The following is a 16,389-nucleotide window of genomic DNA, read 5'->3' on the forward strand; positions in this document are numbered from 1 at the left end:
TCCTTAAGCTCAGAAAGCTGACTAGGTTTCCAGTAGCAGGCAAGCTTTCCCTCCTGTGGAGGGGGCCTTAAGTCTAAGAGGACAGCTGCTGGTTATGGAAATGAGAACAACCTAAATTTCTCTCAATGGATGGATGTATAGTGTAACTTAGTACATATCCACTATGGAATACTATAAAGCTGTAAAGAAAAGTGAAATCATGAAATTTTCAGGTCAATGGATGGACCTAGAAAAGGTTATATTGAGTGAAGTAACCCAGACCCAGAAAGGCAAACATGGTATGTTCTCTCTTATCTGTGGTTCCTAGTTCCACATCCTCAAATATGGGCATACAACGATGGAATTTTTTGTTTTAGTTTGGCTTAGTGTTTTCTTTTTGTCTTAGGACAAGGTTTCCTTATGTATCATATACTGCTCTCAAACTCTTGATTCTCCTACTTCAGCCTCCAGGGTCCTTGAGATTTCAGATGTGTGTCACCATACCTGGCTCTGTTACTTCCTAACTTCTCTCTGTAATTTAGTTTCCTCTTGCTTTCCTAAGTTGATGAAGGTGGAAATTTAGACTATGAATGAGAAAGCTTTCTTTGTAATGAAAGCACTTGCAGCTATAATTTGCACTATAAGCACTGCTTTAACTGTGTTCTATAAATGTTACCCATGCCTTCCTTCAATTCTGTTAGCTTTTGCTTTATATATTTTGGCATTATTTTGTTAAGTGAACATATTATATGGTTATATTTTCCTAAGGAAATGATTGGTTTTTTTGAGGGGTGCAATGAATTTTATTGATGGTATTCAAGAGAGTAGGGCTCCCTAAGCCCCCTCCTGCTATTCTGGGAGTCTGGGATGGAAACTGTGAGGGAGATGCTCAGTGTCAAGGGTTAGTTAGGACAGGGACTGCTCAGCAGCTGAGGGCCTCTCTCTTGCTGTGTCCTTGCTGGGATGGGTAGTCCAGGGTGGGCTTCTTACTCCTTGGAGGTCATGTAGGCCATGAGGTCCACCACTCTGTTGCTGTAGCCGAATTCATTGTCATACCAGGAAATGAGCTTTACAAAGTTGTCACTGAGAGCAATGCCAGCCCCAGCATCGAAGGTGGAAGAGTGGGAGTCACTGTTAAAGTCACAGGAGACAACCTGGTCCTCAGTGTCGCCCAGGATGCCCTTTAGTGGGCCCTCGGATGCCTGTTTCACCACCTTCTTGATGTCGTCATACTTGGCAGCTTTCTCCAGGTGGCATGTCAGATCGACGACGGACACATTGGTGGTAGGAACACGGAAGGCCATGCCCGTGAGCTTCCTGTTCAGCTTTGGGATGACTTTACCCACAGCCTTGGCAGCGCCAGTGGACGCAGGGATGATGTTCTGGGCAGTGCCACGGCCATCTCGCCACAGCTTCCCAGAGGGGCCATCCACAGTCTTCTGGGTGGCCGTGATGGCATGGACTGTGGTCATGAGTCCTTCCAAGATGCCAAAGTTGTCATGGATGACCTTGGCCAAGGGGGCTAAGCAGTTGGTGGTGCAGGAAGCGTTGCTGACAATCTTGAGGGAATTGTCATAATTGTCATGGTTCACACCCATCACAAACATGGGGGCATCGGCAGAAGGGGCGGAGATGATGACCCTATTGGCCCCACCCTTCAAGTGGGCCCCAGCCTTCTCCATGGTGGTGAAGACACCGGTCGACTCCACAACATACTCGGTGCCAGCATCTCCCCCATTTGATGTTGGTGGGATCTCGCTCCTGGAAGATGGTGATGGCCTTCCCGTTGATGACAAGCTTCCCATTCTCAGCCTTAACTGTGCCTTTGAACTTGCCATGGGTGGAGTCATACTGGAACATGTAGACCATGTAGTTGAGGTCGATGAAAGGGTCATTGATGGCAACAACATCCACTTTGCCAGAAGTGAAGGCAGCCCTGGTAACCAGGCGTCCAATACGGCCAAATTCGTTCACTCTGACCTTCACCATTGTGTCTCTGGAATGAGGCTGGCACTGCACAAAAAGAAGCAGCTGTCTCTAGAAGAGGGAGGAGCAGAGAGCCAGGAAATGATTGTTTTAACACTGTAAAATGCCCTTTTGTCTCTAGTAATAATTTCTGTTTTAGAGTCTTTATTGTTAAATATTAGTAGCATAATCACACTCAAGTTCCCTTTGCATGTATGAGTACCTGTGTGTATGTGTGCATGTTATATGTTCACACGTGTGTATGTGGGTGTTGGAGGCCGCAGAAGGGTGCCAAGTGTCCTCTGTCACTCTCCTCTCATTCCTTTGGGGGCAAACTCTCTCCCAAGACCTGGAGTGCATGTGGGTTTTGTTTCTCTCCAGTTAGGCTGTAGACCAACAAACCCTAGAGATCTTTTTGTCTCTCCACCCCTCGGTGCTAGAGTTACTTACAGAATTGTGAGGGATGCTCCACTTGATGTGTGGCTATTCCATTCCTCAGTCCTCCCTCATTTTTGAGACAGGTTCCTACAAGGCAGCCCATTCTGGCCTCAAACACTCATTATTACCATTTTCTATGTGATGACACACAGTCTCCTTTGGTCTCGAAGATATGGCTTCTTTTAGCTCTTTGTGTGTAAAATAGCTCATTTAAAGTATTTGTGCAGTAACTCTGCCATCTTGGTTTCCTTGAGAACTGTTTCTATTTATCACTTTTGCTCTTAGATCCGTGTGCCATACATTTGTGGCTTTGCATTGAAAGACCACCATACTTGAAAGACCCCCGTGCCCACCTACTATGTTAAACTCTGCTGAAAATTTAGCTGGGCCCCCAGACTCAGCCAATGCAAAAACTGGATATCTATGGGTTGCAGACTCACTGACTAGGCTAAGGAGAGAGATATTCCACCACCACCCCCCCAAGACAGCTATCTAAATTGTCAACTTGCTGCAGGGTGTTTTATCTGTCTTTATGGTTTTTCAGGGAAATTCGAGAATAGACATGGGGCCATTCCCAGAATGAGCTAAGCCCACCAATTTGAGAGCCAATGAAATGCTTGTACTATACTACCCTCTTATGTAATCATTTTCCCCTATAAATATGGCTGTTTGAATTTGCCCGGTGTGGGCAGTTGGCATAAGCTGCTGTTGTACCCTCAGGCGCCTGTGTAATCAATAAAGACACCTCTTGCTGATTGCATCTGTTGGCCTGAATTATTGAGACTGGGGGATTTCTCCCACCGCCCTTGAAAACGAGGGTTTTTCAGCATATCTTGTAGGTTTTCTTTTCACTAGACATTTCTGTGGTGCTGGGATTGAACCCAAAGCCTCCTATTACCCAGGCAGGTTCTTTACCACCAAGCTACACTCCTTACTTAGCCCTTGAACTGAACACTTTATGTAACACACTCTGCAAGTCTGGAAACTGAAGTCCTCCTTGTGGACTTTTTTGCCTTTGTTATTATAGCTCATTGCCTTAATGGCATTCCTAAACTAATGGGGTAAAGTCAGTATTCCTTGTAGCCACTGGCCTCTACTTAGTAAAATTAGTAGTCAGCTAATGATCTAACAGACATTTCCTTCCATGACTGGAACCAATAAGCTTCCGAGTCTTGCTGAGGGCTTCCACGTGCATGTGGGAATATCCATTAACAGTCAATTGGAATTGCCTCGCTGGTTGCTCATCTATAGCCAGCCCTTTGTCTTTTATGTAATTTTTCTTCTTTTTCTTTTTTTAAAATTAAATTTATTCATTTGTTTTACATCCTGATCTCAGTTTTCCCTCCCTCTTCTTCCATCTCTCCACACACCTCTCCCACCCCAATCCACTCCTCTGCTTCTGTTCAGAAAGGGGCAGGCCTGCCATGGGTGTCAACAAAACATGGCCTATCAAGTTGAGGTAGGACTTGATAAGGCAACCCAGTAGGAGGACTAGGTTCCCAAAAGCCTGCCAAAGTATCAGGGACAGGCCCCATTCCCACTGCTATGAGTCCCGCAAGTAGACCAAGCTATAATACTGTCTCATATATGTATAGGCCTAGGTCAGTCCCATGCAGGCTTCTCAGCTGTCAGTCCAGTGTCTGTGAGCACCTATGAGCCCAGGTTAGTGGTCTCTGTGGGTCCCCTTGTGATGCCCTTGATCTCCCCTCAGTCATTTCTTTAGAGCTGTTATAAACTGTTGATTAATTTACAGAACAAGATTAGAATTCTGCCCCAGCTTTCCCTTTACGCTTGTACAGAAACCTAAAGCTGGCCAGAAGAGCGAGCTTAGGGCATTGGTTCTCTTTCGGTATATACGCACCCCTGAGGATGAACTCAGCCCTTCTTGGATAGCCTTCTAGAACTCTAAAAATAGGCCACATCCTTTCAAAACACCTACGAACATCTCATACTCGTGTTTTTTCCATTCAAGTTTTGTACTTCGCTTGTTGTTTGTCCCAGCCTTTGGGCTGCCTCGGGCAGCTGGGCTATTAAACAATTGCTCCTGATTGTTTTTGACAAATGCCCTTGAGGAGAAGGCTTTTCACATGGGTGAGCTCCCAGTCAAGTCAAATAAAGACAAGTCTTGTGACTGGGATTTCTAAGGAACTGTAAAATAGGTCAGATAATGACAATTCTCTGAAAATGGGGTCTGGAAAGAGCCCCAACTCTCGTCTGACCCATTCTGCAGCTGCTAGGCTGCTGGCTGTCCCCACAATTGCAAGCACTTTTCAAGGCTACCACAGAATTGAAAAAGAGGAAGATGCGACCAAGGGAAGATAAAAGACTTTAAAAGGCTGTTATTACTAATATTTAGTCATTTTAAAAAATCCCTCCAGATTGTTGTAAGCTTTTGGTTGACTTCTGGAGCTCAAAACAGTCTGTTTGGACCACAGTTGCCAAGGCTTTTTCAGTTTTTTTGAAAAGAGGATTTTTGGCACTCCCAATGACATTACTCCCATATAGTTGTATCTTGTCTTGGGCAGGAATAAGATGGATTAGCTACTAGTGAAGGCATATGGCATTTGCTCCTCAGTAGGTATTGACCTATTGTTTCCTCTTAATCACCCATCCTGTTAGCCATGTCTTTTGTCTTGTGGCGCTGGAGCTCTTTCATACAGAAGTTCACTGAAGAGGTTTCTTGGCCAAGTGACTTTCCTTGACCAAGTAGAGTATGGAAAAATTGGTGTGTCAGTTCTGAACTTGGGCCTTAAAATAGTTGGTATTTCTGCAAGTCTCTTTGTCTTGATGCCACTGACATGAGAACATGGCTAGTCAGTCTACAGTTCCAGAAGGGGAGAGAGTCACAAGGGGCCTATCTAATTCCAACCTATGGTCTACAGCTAAGTTTAGCTGACTTCAAGTAGTAGCATCCAAATGTCAGCCAAATCATGGGTATAGAAGGTGTATAAAAATGATTTAAGCAACTGGGCTTTGAGGTTGCTTCTCACAGGCTATACTGTGCTTATGAACGATACAACACATGCTATTTGATTGCTCTTACAGAGTCTGCCTTTTCTAGAGCCCAACCCTCAAATGATTGTACCAGGCATTCGTGTTACAGCTACTTCCTTCTCTGCCTCTTAACACATGAAAGATTCGGTCTTTCTATCGCTGCACTTTAGAATGTCACTTTAGAATTTCATCAGTAATAGGACAAATAACTGATATCCGAAGCAACCAATATACTATTAACTGAACACACCCAAGCCAGTAGCTCCCAGTTGAGGAAGTATCGAGCAAATTATAAATCAGACAGCAAAAATTCAAGGTCAAATGACCAGGTGTTTTTTCTTTAAAAGACAAATGATCTGTCTTCTCCTGAAGGAACCAGCTTACAACATGGAAAGCTATAGTGGAAATTGTGATTTTCATTTTAAGGATTCTCCTCCAGAAAACCAAGTGTTTCTTCCCAGGCAGTTTAAGATCTCACTCTTGTGATTTTATGACTCGATTTGTAGAAAATATTCATACCTCAATATCTTTTTGGTCAAAATTCTCTCAACTGTTTGTCAGTTATTGGAATTCAAAACTGGTAAACTATGGGTGTGCTAAGTGAGAGAGAAGGTGTGGAGTTATATGAGAGCCAAAGTTATGTTTTAAGTTTTAATTACCATGCCTAAGAGATCCGTGAAACAAAAATGTCTCTAACCTATAAGCCCCTTGCCCAAGGACAGATACTCACTGCAATGCTGGAGGCTGTTGTTCATATAAGACAACATGTTTCCACTCACCTAAACAAGTTTGCTTGACTCAACTGCACCAGACATATTGATCACATATGGGCAGGAGGTATGTGAGCAGAAAGTATGTCATGATATATATGCTTGCCCCTGATTGGATCTGATGGAAAATATTGTGCCTTATGGCTTACCTCAGCAAACAAATCACCATTTCCTGAAAACCCCAGAATGGACCCGACCAGAGCCCATCACACCTGGCCAGTATTTAATTAAACCTTGCTTCAAATTTGGCTCAAAATTGTGGTAGTGGTCTTATTTCCAATCAGTAGGATTCATAGTCACTTGGTAAACTTTACAAATATTTTAAAGTATTCCTAGCTCTTATTCACCATGTTTGCATGCCCATGCTTCAACCCCAACTTTTGGTTACCACTGAGGCTTTGGAGTGCACCAAGACTTTGGGGCCCAAGCCAGATTGCCCTACAAGGTCAGAGAGTCAGTCAGGAGCCTAACCCCACACCCAGTCTCCACCCAGCTCTCAGTTTTCCTCTATAACTTCTCCTTATTTATATAAGACCCAGGGTCAAGTAACAGGTCAACTCCATCCCTCACTGCTCAGCTCTTTTGTTTCCTCTTTGTTTTTGTTTGCTTGCTTGTTGAGACAGGGTTTCTCTGTTCCACCTGGCTATCGTGGATCTCATTCCATAGATCAGACTGACCTGGGAGTCAGAGATTTGCTTGCCTCTGTCTCCTGAGTACTGGGACTAAATTCATGCACTACCACCTCCTGGCTCTTTTCCCCCTCTTATATACATATCCTATGTATATCCTCTTACCTCTTTGAGAGCTCGCAGGCTGCTCTAGTTTAGAGTCTCTGTACTCACCGTCCCGAAAGAAGAGACTGCCCTATATTGTGTCAGTGTGTGCCTTACTTCTCAATCCACTATTAACTAAAACCCTTTATCCCCCCAAATTTTTCCTATGTGTAATCACCCTCTTCTGCTTACTATCTAGCAACCTAATACTAGTCACTAATCACCAGTGTGATTTCTTCTTTCTTTTTATTTTCTCTACTCATATGCACCATAACTAACACACTACTACATACAGTAATATTACTATTCCTTTATCCCCTCCCCCCAAACAATTGGTTTTTAAGTTATGACTATTTTGTAGTAAACTGGTATTCTATTTTCCGAGAGGGTTTACTGCTGGGCAATGGCTATAGTTGCAGACAGTATTTTATTTGCAGTGGAGGCCTGAAGATAGAAGCTGCCCTGAACAACAGTCTAAAAGAGGAAAACTGCACCCGAACCCTAGTGCAAGCTAGTCTTTCTTGAACACCACAGATACTTCCACTAAAAGTAGAAAGGTGACCTGAATTCTAAAAGCGACAAAAATCTTCACCAACAATCTAATCCCAATTAAGTGGTCCCCAGTACAAAACCATCAGGAGCATGAAAAACGAAGACAATTTATTTCCTCCAAAAATTACCAATTCTACAGTAATGGCTCCCAATGAAGATTACCCAAACAAAATTCCAGGCACACAACTAAAAAAATTATAAATATACTTAACCAACTCGAAGAGGACACAAATACATTTAAAGGGAAGCACAAAAAAACTGGAGGAAATAAGGAAGTCGGTTTCAAGTATGAAAATCGAATTCAACAAGAAGAAATACTGAAGAAAAATCCAACTGAAATGATGATGGTAATGAGAAACCTAATGAGTCAAATAAAAAGTTTCATGCAAAGTCCCACCCAGAAGAATGGACTGTATGGAAGGGAAGTCATTTTCTTCAGTGGTGTAACTGCCAATAAGTTGCTCTTGCTTCAAAAATAACCTCCAACTTATACCTGGGCAAGGAATTCTAAATTTATGGGGCCATACACAAAAAGAAGATATGAAATTGTGAGAGGAATTTATTGAGGTTTCCAGTAGAAGATGGAGGAGAGTGACAAAGAAAAATGGGGGCTGAAGACATGACAATTCATTCTCCAAATATATGAAACTGTCAAAATGTTTTTAACTGTACTTTATTGCTGACTCTGGTTTTGCTAATTTACTGGCGACGTTAATCATGCTTTATCATAATTCACTGATCATTGGACTAAAGTCAGCATTTTAGGATTATTTCATTCTTTTCTAGGCATAGGGTTGTGCTGTGAGTTGTTGAAGAAACACACATGTGTAAAAGTACAAACCCACAACTTCTCCATCTGATGCCCAGGTCCTCAATCTTGAAACATGTGTTACTTATACAACCCCCTTCGAATGAGGCTTATGCATATCAAAGAGTTGCTGATTCTAGTGAAAGAGAAGCATACCTTTCTGAGTACTAAAGAGTAAAGCAAGCACAAATGTTTGCTTGGCAGACAGAAGTAGACGGCCCAACTTCACTCAGATGCCAACTGTATTTGCCTGAAGGATTTCTCTAATTGCTAAAGCCCACGTTGCATATTTATTTTTCAAGGAACAAGGGCCAGAGGATTGATGCCCCCCGGAAGAACTGCTATCAACCAACAAGCAGCTGCTGGAAGTCGACTGGTGAATAAATACCCCAGGTTCTTCCCACCTTTATTCAGGTAACTATGAAACATGCGGTCTCTACTCTTTCCAGTGGGATTGTGCCCTTCAGTTGTCCTCTGAGCTAAATAGGCCAATAATGTGCTCATTGCTGGCTTCTTTTACATCCACTTCTCACAGCTTTGCTGGTATTTCTGTTATTTCAAAAATACACTACTTGTACTTGACTCCTTGGCCCAGAGTTGGCTTCTAGGGAAGCCTAAGACAAAGCTATAGTGGGCACCTTCAGTGAGGAAAATGAGCATCTCTTAGAAAACCTGTTGCTAAGAAACATACTCCCCTCAGGTAGAAAATGACCAAAGATTTCAAGAACTTAATCATTTGTTTTTTAATCATCTGTTCGGTTACACTACTGTCTATAAAACCAGTAACACAAACAAGCAAAAAGGGCTGGGGAGCATGCTCAGCGGCTAAGAGCACTTCCTTCTCGTCCAAGTAACCCACATCCTGAGGCTCACAAGTGCTCTAACTCCAGATCTAAGGGATCTGATGTGCTTTCTGGCCTCTGCAGGCACCTGCATTCACTTGGCACAGATGCAGAGACACCCACACATACACGTAAATAAAAATAAATATGGGCTGAGGATATGGCTCAGCAGTTAAGAGCACTTGTTGCTCTTGCAGAGAACCTGGGTTTGGCTCCCAGTGCTAACAACCATCAGAGACTCCAGTTCCAGGGGATCTAATGCCTTCTGACCTTCAGGGAAACAAGGCACAAAAATGGTGTACAGACATACACGTAGATCAAACATTGATACACATTTTAAATATAAAGAAATGTAAAAGTAAATAAAAGTAAACAACAATCACTTGACTGACTTGGAACTTATTTGTATTTAATTTCTGATGGGGAATCCAGACAACTGACTCCCTGTAGTCTCAGCCTAACAGTAGGTGTCTATTTGTCAGTGTACAGCAACTCCCCATCCCTGGAGTTTTGGGTTTTGCTACCCCTTCTTTGTTTTCACATCTGACAAGAAGGGAGAATGGCAAGCTCATTGCACAAAATTGCAGCTTTATTAGGTAATTATTTGTCTTAATGAGAGGGGATGCTGAGCTCAAGAATTGAACACAATAAGTTGACAATGAACGATTTGGGTCACATAAACATAGCAATTAAAACCTATAAGAAATCTAGATATTGGGAATAAAATGACTCTGAAAATAGCATCAGTTGACACGGCTACTTATCACCTCCATGAAAAGTGCTACTGTGATAGATTGCAAAAACTGCCCCAATTCTTTACTTCTCCCTGTAACCACAACCCACTCACCGTGTACCTTTGCAGTGTCCCTCTGCCCCCCTGGACTCAGCCATGTGGCTTGTTTTAGCACAGAAAGTGACAGACGAAAACAAACGCAGAGGTTTGAAAGGTGCTTCTATGCTTACACTGGATCATTCTCGCCTTCTGCCATCCCCATAACAACAGGTTTAAAATGGTCTGATAAAGGGAAAAACAAAACAACAACAACAAAAAAGACTGGTGAGGCAGAGCCAAGTCACCGCACTCAGTTTAGGCCACAATACCCTAGGCCAGCTGCCATGGAGAGCCACTACCACATGTGTGAATGAACCTGGGAGAGTGGGGACAACTTACGTTACTGTCCAGCTGAGCTCAGCTTAAATCATCACCTCACAGGCACATTCGCTAAATTCATACTGACCATCGCAAGCCACTGGGTTTTGTAGTTGTTGGTTACACAGCATTCCAGTGGGGTCAAATAGAATCATCGGGAATGTTGCAGAATAGAGCGTTGCTATAGCTACGGATTTAACCTCCAGAAAGGACAGAGACTGTAAATACAGTTGTTCAGTCTTGGTTTGGTCATTTCTTCAGTGTCCAGTGCCAAGCCTGAGGTCAGAGAGGCATGAAATGGATGAGAACTAGGGACAACTACAACCTGGTACAAGTTGGAACTTGAGTTGCCCTCCCATCTCCCGGCCTCCAACTCTGCTGCTTTTGTCCTAAAGCCACACTCACACTCAGTCTAGGATTCGGAGGTAAAGAAACAAATCTTGTATGAACTCAAACTCTAAGCCTGACTGGTGGTTTACCAAAAGAATTAACAGCAGTCCCTTAAACTGTGCATAAGCTATAACAAAGACTGGTCTACCCTGATCTCCTGAGAGTAACTTGACTCCTGACTGCTTTACTCCTAACTCAACCCTCTGGTCATCTCTCCTGTGACGAGTCTAAAGTAAAACATAGACGGGAACCGTGGCAAACATACCAGCCGAAACATTACACATCGCCTTTTCTTGGCGCTTATTTGAATGCCTGAAAACAGATAGGAATTGGAGAGTAGCTCTCATATACTAAACTTTACCTTTCTGGATGAAGACTCTAGAAGACAGCAGTGCCAAAAGGTGGAAGTCGCCTAGATTCGAAACAGGTTGTTGAGCCATTTTGTTAAATTGAATACAAGCCAAGCTTCGTAAGTTTCATTGTATTAAGGATTAAGCCCAGGGCCTTGCACGTGTTAAGCCACATATTATGCCCCACCTCCAGCCGTGTTTGTTTTGTGGGATAAGAAATATCTTATTAAGAAGTCTTAGAGAAGGATGGTTCATCAAATGCTTTTTTTATTTTCTTTTTATCTATTTTTACTTCTTGGAACCTTTCAGGCTTTTTCGAATTTCTCTCAGTGATTCCAGGTAGTCTTCTAAAAAATTTCAAGCACCATAACCTTTAAAATAAATTCCTACCAGTCAGAGGGGATGGAGGACACCAGGAGAACATGATCCACCAAATCAACTAAGCAGGTCACATAGGGTCTCACAGAGACTGAAATGGATATCAGTCATGGAGCCTGCATGGGTCTGACCTATCTCCTCTGCATATTATGTTATGGCTGTTTGCTTGGTGTTTTGGGGAAACTCCTAACAGTGAGATGAGGGGTGTCTCTGATTCTTTTGCCTGGTCTTGGTACTCTTTCCCTCTTATTGGGTTGCCTTGTCCAGCTTCAGCTGTGAGGGCTTTTGCCTTGTCTTATCTATCTTGTTTTGCCCTGTTTGGTTGACATCTCTTGGAGGCCTGCTCTTTTCTGAAGAGGAAATGGAGGGGGAGTGGATCTGGGGGAGATAGAAAGTGTGGGAGCTAGGAGGAGTAGAGTGCGGGGTAATTGGTTGGGGTATGTTATATGAGAGAAGAATCTATTTTCAATAAAAATATGAATAATTTAAAAACATTAAAATACAACACAAAGCTAAAAACCTACCTACTTAGCAGAGAAAAGACGAGTATCACTCTTGATGTTATCAAAGCTGGGCTCTGTGAATCTTTGTGTTTGCAGGGACTAAATTTTCCAGGTCTTCCATAAATGAACAAGAGAAAAAAAAGCTACATTCTCTCCACATCTTATTTATGATCCATATGTCCTTGAGATCCCACAATCAGAAGGGACCTGACTCTCAATGGAATGGAGCTCTGTAGTTGATGTTTCTCTGCATGTTTTTGGAAGTCTTTTCTCACCCGACCACCACATGTAGGGCATGTGAAGATGCATACTCATAAGCATGCACACACATATGCACCTGTATGCCTTGCAACATGTTCTTAAACGGCCTGTTTCTTTTCATGGTAAAAATCATTCTGACATCTTAATGCCCTAAATTACTCAACATAATCATACCCCAGCCTTCTCTGATGCATCTTCCAGAAAAACTACCTTGAAGGACATGGGAAGGAGGCAGGAAAGCAGTGAACCACATCCAGCTCCTCCTGAATGCTACAGCTATGAAGGTGGTGGAAATCCCTGGGAACACTTGATCCATGGTTGAGACCAGGGGATCCATGTGAGCAACCACACATGCTGTCCAGCAAGAGCCAAGACAAGGTCTCTCCTTTGCATTCTTGAAGGTATTCTGTATGAAGAATTCAGTAACTATTGGCTGATTTCATGTGTACTAGGCATAACAAATTCCAGCTACGACTTAAGGGATGCTGCACAGTCGGCGAGATGCCTCGATGTATAGCCTATTATTGAATTAGAGTTGTAATTCCTCAATATGGGTCTTCTCCTTATCCACCCTTAACGATAGGATGCCAAGGAGAAGAGGAGTGATGTTCACAGAGCCACAGCTGAGAAAGCAGCACCCAGGACTGGAGTCCAGGCCTTCTCAACCCAGATCAATTGCTCTTATCTTTCTGGTCTGTTGTGGCCATCTGGGGCCCAGCTGACAGCACTTAGCCTTCCTGCTCCTCCTCTAAAGAACTCTCTACTCCACCCCCACACTCACAAGCCAGGCTGGCTCTCTCCTTTTCCTAACCTCATCAGTATAGCATCTCGCTGTAAGTGTTCTACAAAGGTGGCTTTCATGACTAGGCTCATAAACTGGGAAGGAAAGAATTGCCTTGCGGGATGGATAGAGCAAAGGACAGAATGTCCTCTACAAACCCACCAGAAGCACTCATTGTACCTCTTTGACGGTTCCATTTTCCAAAAGACAATCTTTCATGAAAGTGAGGCATGCTCACAGAGGTCAGAAAAGGCCTTTCTTCTGGCCTTTCCCCCGCCCCTTCCTACTCCAGCCCCAGCAAATTTTTGGTAGACACAATGTTGGAAACTGAAACTTTCTATTAGTTGATTAATTTTCTATTGCTGTTATAACAAACTACACCAACAGAGAGACTTATTAAACAATAGAAATTTCATCTTAAAAGTTTCAGATGTGAAACAATTGCCTTCCTTCTTCAGGTTTTCTCAAAAAGAAAAACAAGCAAACAAACAACAGCGAAGATCAAGATGTTGACAAGGACACAACCCCTTCTGGAGGCTTCAGGGTGAACCCGCTTGCATGCAGTTAACAATGAGGTGATCGACAGAACTCAGTTGTTTGTGGCCACTGGGCTCAGGTCCCCCTTTCCTTTCTTGCTGTCAGCTAGATTCTCTCCATGCTTTACGGCTGCTCTGCAGCCCTCATCACATCGCCTTCCTATCTTCTCAGGCTCCCATCCTTCCCATCTCTCTCTTTTAAAGGCTTATGCAATGCGATTATACTAATAACCCAGGATAATCGGCCAATTTTAAGTCATCACTAACTTCAATTGCATCTCTGAAGTCCCTTTGCCACAATATAAGATTTATGATTCCAGTCCATCCCACAGTACAGCATATTTACCCCATCCTAAGGTTCACAGAGACCTCATTCCCTTTATACAAAAAAAAAAAAAAAAAAAAATCCAGGAGTCTCTTTTGAATCTCATTGTACCACGTCTTCTCATTTGTATCATCTAAATCAGGTAGGGCTAAGGTTCAACTTCAGGATGTAATTCTTCTCCATCTGCGGATCTGGAGAACCTAAAGAATCACATCCCCTGTTTTCAATACACGATGGAAGGACAGGCAAAGCATGAAGTCTGTGGACAATTATGCTTCAAAAAAATAGAGGAGTGAACAGTCAAAAGTGAATCATCATTCCAAAACATTTTAAAACTCAGCCAAATTCCATTATGTTTCAAGGTTTTGAAGGAGGCCTCAGCTGGCTTTCAACTTACCTTCCGGGCTCTCTCTGGATTCTTGGGTCCCTTATGTCATCCTTCCTTTTTCAGGAACACTGGCCCATGCTTGGGCCATCAGCTTGGTTCCTGCCCATGGAACTTGAAGAATCTAACAGCCTTTTTCTTTTCAGTGTCTGTGCTGATGTTAGAGGCCAAGTACACAAACATTTTCATCTAGGCTCTTTTCCATGTTCGGCCTCTGCTAATGGCTGAGGAACAGTGCCCTTCCTCTTTCTGAAAGGTCCCTGTGAATCACGCCCTTCATCTCTTCAGAGCCTTTGAGTGAGGGCACTGACCTCGGCAGTCTAGAAGAGGTTAGAATTTCCCATGTCATTGAGTTCCTTTTTCATTACTGATTCTTCCCTCAATTTCCACCGGCCCCCTCACATTTTACTATTAAGGAAGAAGAAAGCAAGCTGTACTTTCAACTTTGTATTTGGAAATCTCCTCGACTAAATATCCAAGTTGATCTCCCAGAAGTCCGGCTTTCCACATCGTCCACCACAGTTCTTCCAGGTTGTCTACCACCCCTTTACTCATTGCTAAAAATAGCAGAAACTCCCGAGAAGAGATCTCTTCTGCTTCTTCATGTATTCAGACTTTTTTCCGAGGTGATTTATAATTCTCCCCGATCTTTATGAGCCCTAATTTAATGAGTTTTTTTAATCATACAGCCATGGCATGAGTAAATTAGTTCACTTCTTGGGTATCACGGTTTCCTCATCAACACTGTAACCCTAGGTTCAACTTTTAAGAGAATATACTCTCCCCAAATGATTTTAATCTTCTGAGTGGCTTGGATTTTAGCCATGACCATGTTCTATAAGAAGGCCATCAATCCAGCCAGCAGCCCCACGTTAGCCAGTTCAAAGAAAGAGAAGGGTTATTTTGGTAAAGTTGTTTGCCTCTCTTGAAATCAAGAGTGGGCTGGTGGTCTCTGAGACAAGGGCCGCTTTGTATCCTGTTTCCCAAGGCTTGGCACCAAAACAAGACCTGACAGACTACGAGCCAACAGTCAATTTTCACTTTAGTGAACAAGTTTAGCAATTGCTTGGCACTATTGCAACCGGTACACATACACTATTATTAGTGACTTATAGATGAGGGATTGTGGCAGAGAGAAGAACTTGCCCAAGACTGCAAGAGATTAAAAGCAGGATTTAAATCCATGAATTCGAAATCGAGCTCCTACACTTTTACTAATGTGCAATGCTAAGAACATGCCATCCATCCATCAAGCCAACTCCTGGTACTCAAAGGTGTTGGAAGATGACAAGAGGAAAGCATCCCCTACCTCTCTAACCTCTGGTAGAATTAAGGGAGAGTAGTGCTGGAAAGAAGGAAGGAGAATGGAAATCATGGTTGAGAGTAGAAAGTAAAGAAGTTGGACACTAATGGGCTCAGAACGCTCAAAGTTTAACCTCAGTCTCTTCCATCTTTTCTGTCTCACTGTAGCATCAAGCTGACTTTCCAGTTCCCAAACTTACCATGCATGGATGCTGAGAATTCGAGAGTCCCAGAAAATAAGGAGACAAGGAAACCAGCTGTAGTTTCCATAAAGCTAATGAAGAAACGGTGATTCATGTCATGTTTTCTTTCTTTGCTGTGTCTATCGGCTGCAAGCTGCTGTTTATTTAACCCCTAAATCTAGCACAGCTCTTCTGCCATCCAATGGGAAAGAAACTCTTACTGCTGAGAACTAGATGTCTTCATTGTTTCTTCCCCTTCCGAGAGGCTCCTCAAGGAAAGAATACGAAAAGATGGAAAAGGGAAAGCATCTTCCTTCTCCAGCGCTGCTGACGGTGAGGCGGCAAACGAGCAATGTGTGTGCCAGAGCTGCCTCCCAGGCTTATTTTGTTTGGCCTGCATAATGTCAGCTGCACAGAGCTTTCTCTCCCCTCAATGTTTTAAATTAGGATGAGTTGCCAACACAGAAAAAAATAAGCAAGTATCCTTTGACAGAAGTATTGCAAAGAAGTTCTACTGTTTCGCAGCTTGCCAAAACTCTCTTAGTCATGGATTCTGATAAACAAAAGTCCTTAGCTTGAATGAAGTCTAATTTATCAATCTTTTCCTTCGTGGGCAGTACACTTTGTGAACTATTTTTATTAAGTCCCTTTATAAATTCATGAAGATATTATCTTATACTTTCTTCTAGAGATTTGTTTGGCTGTCTATATTTAGACCCATTCTA

At 42.9% G+C, this 16,389-nt stretch overlaps 1 pseudogene; it reads right to left on the reverse strand.

Moving 5' to 3' along the window:
• Window positions 1-617: 617 nt before the first annotated feature.
• On the reverse strand, window positions 618-16,181 carry LOC126512741 (glyceraldehyde-3-phosphate dehydrogenase-like; annotated as a pseudogene).
• Between the last annotated feature and the right edge of the window lie 208 nt (window positions 16,182-16,389).

Source organism: Alexandromys fortis, unplaced genomic scaffold (genome assembly GCF_014885135.2).
Source record: "Alexandromys fortis isolate MF-2015 unplaced genomic scaffold, M_Fortis_MF-2015_v1.1 scaffold_120, whole genome shotgun sequence".
Taxonomy (NCBI): Eukaryota; Metazoa; Chordata; class Mammalia; order Rodentia; family Cricetidae; genus Alexandromys; species Alexandromys fortis.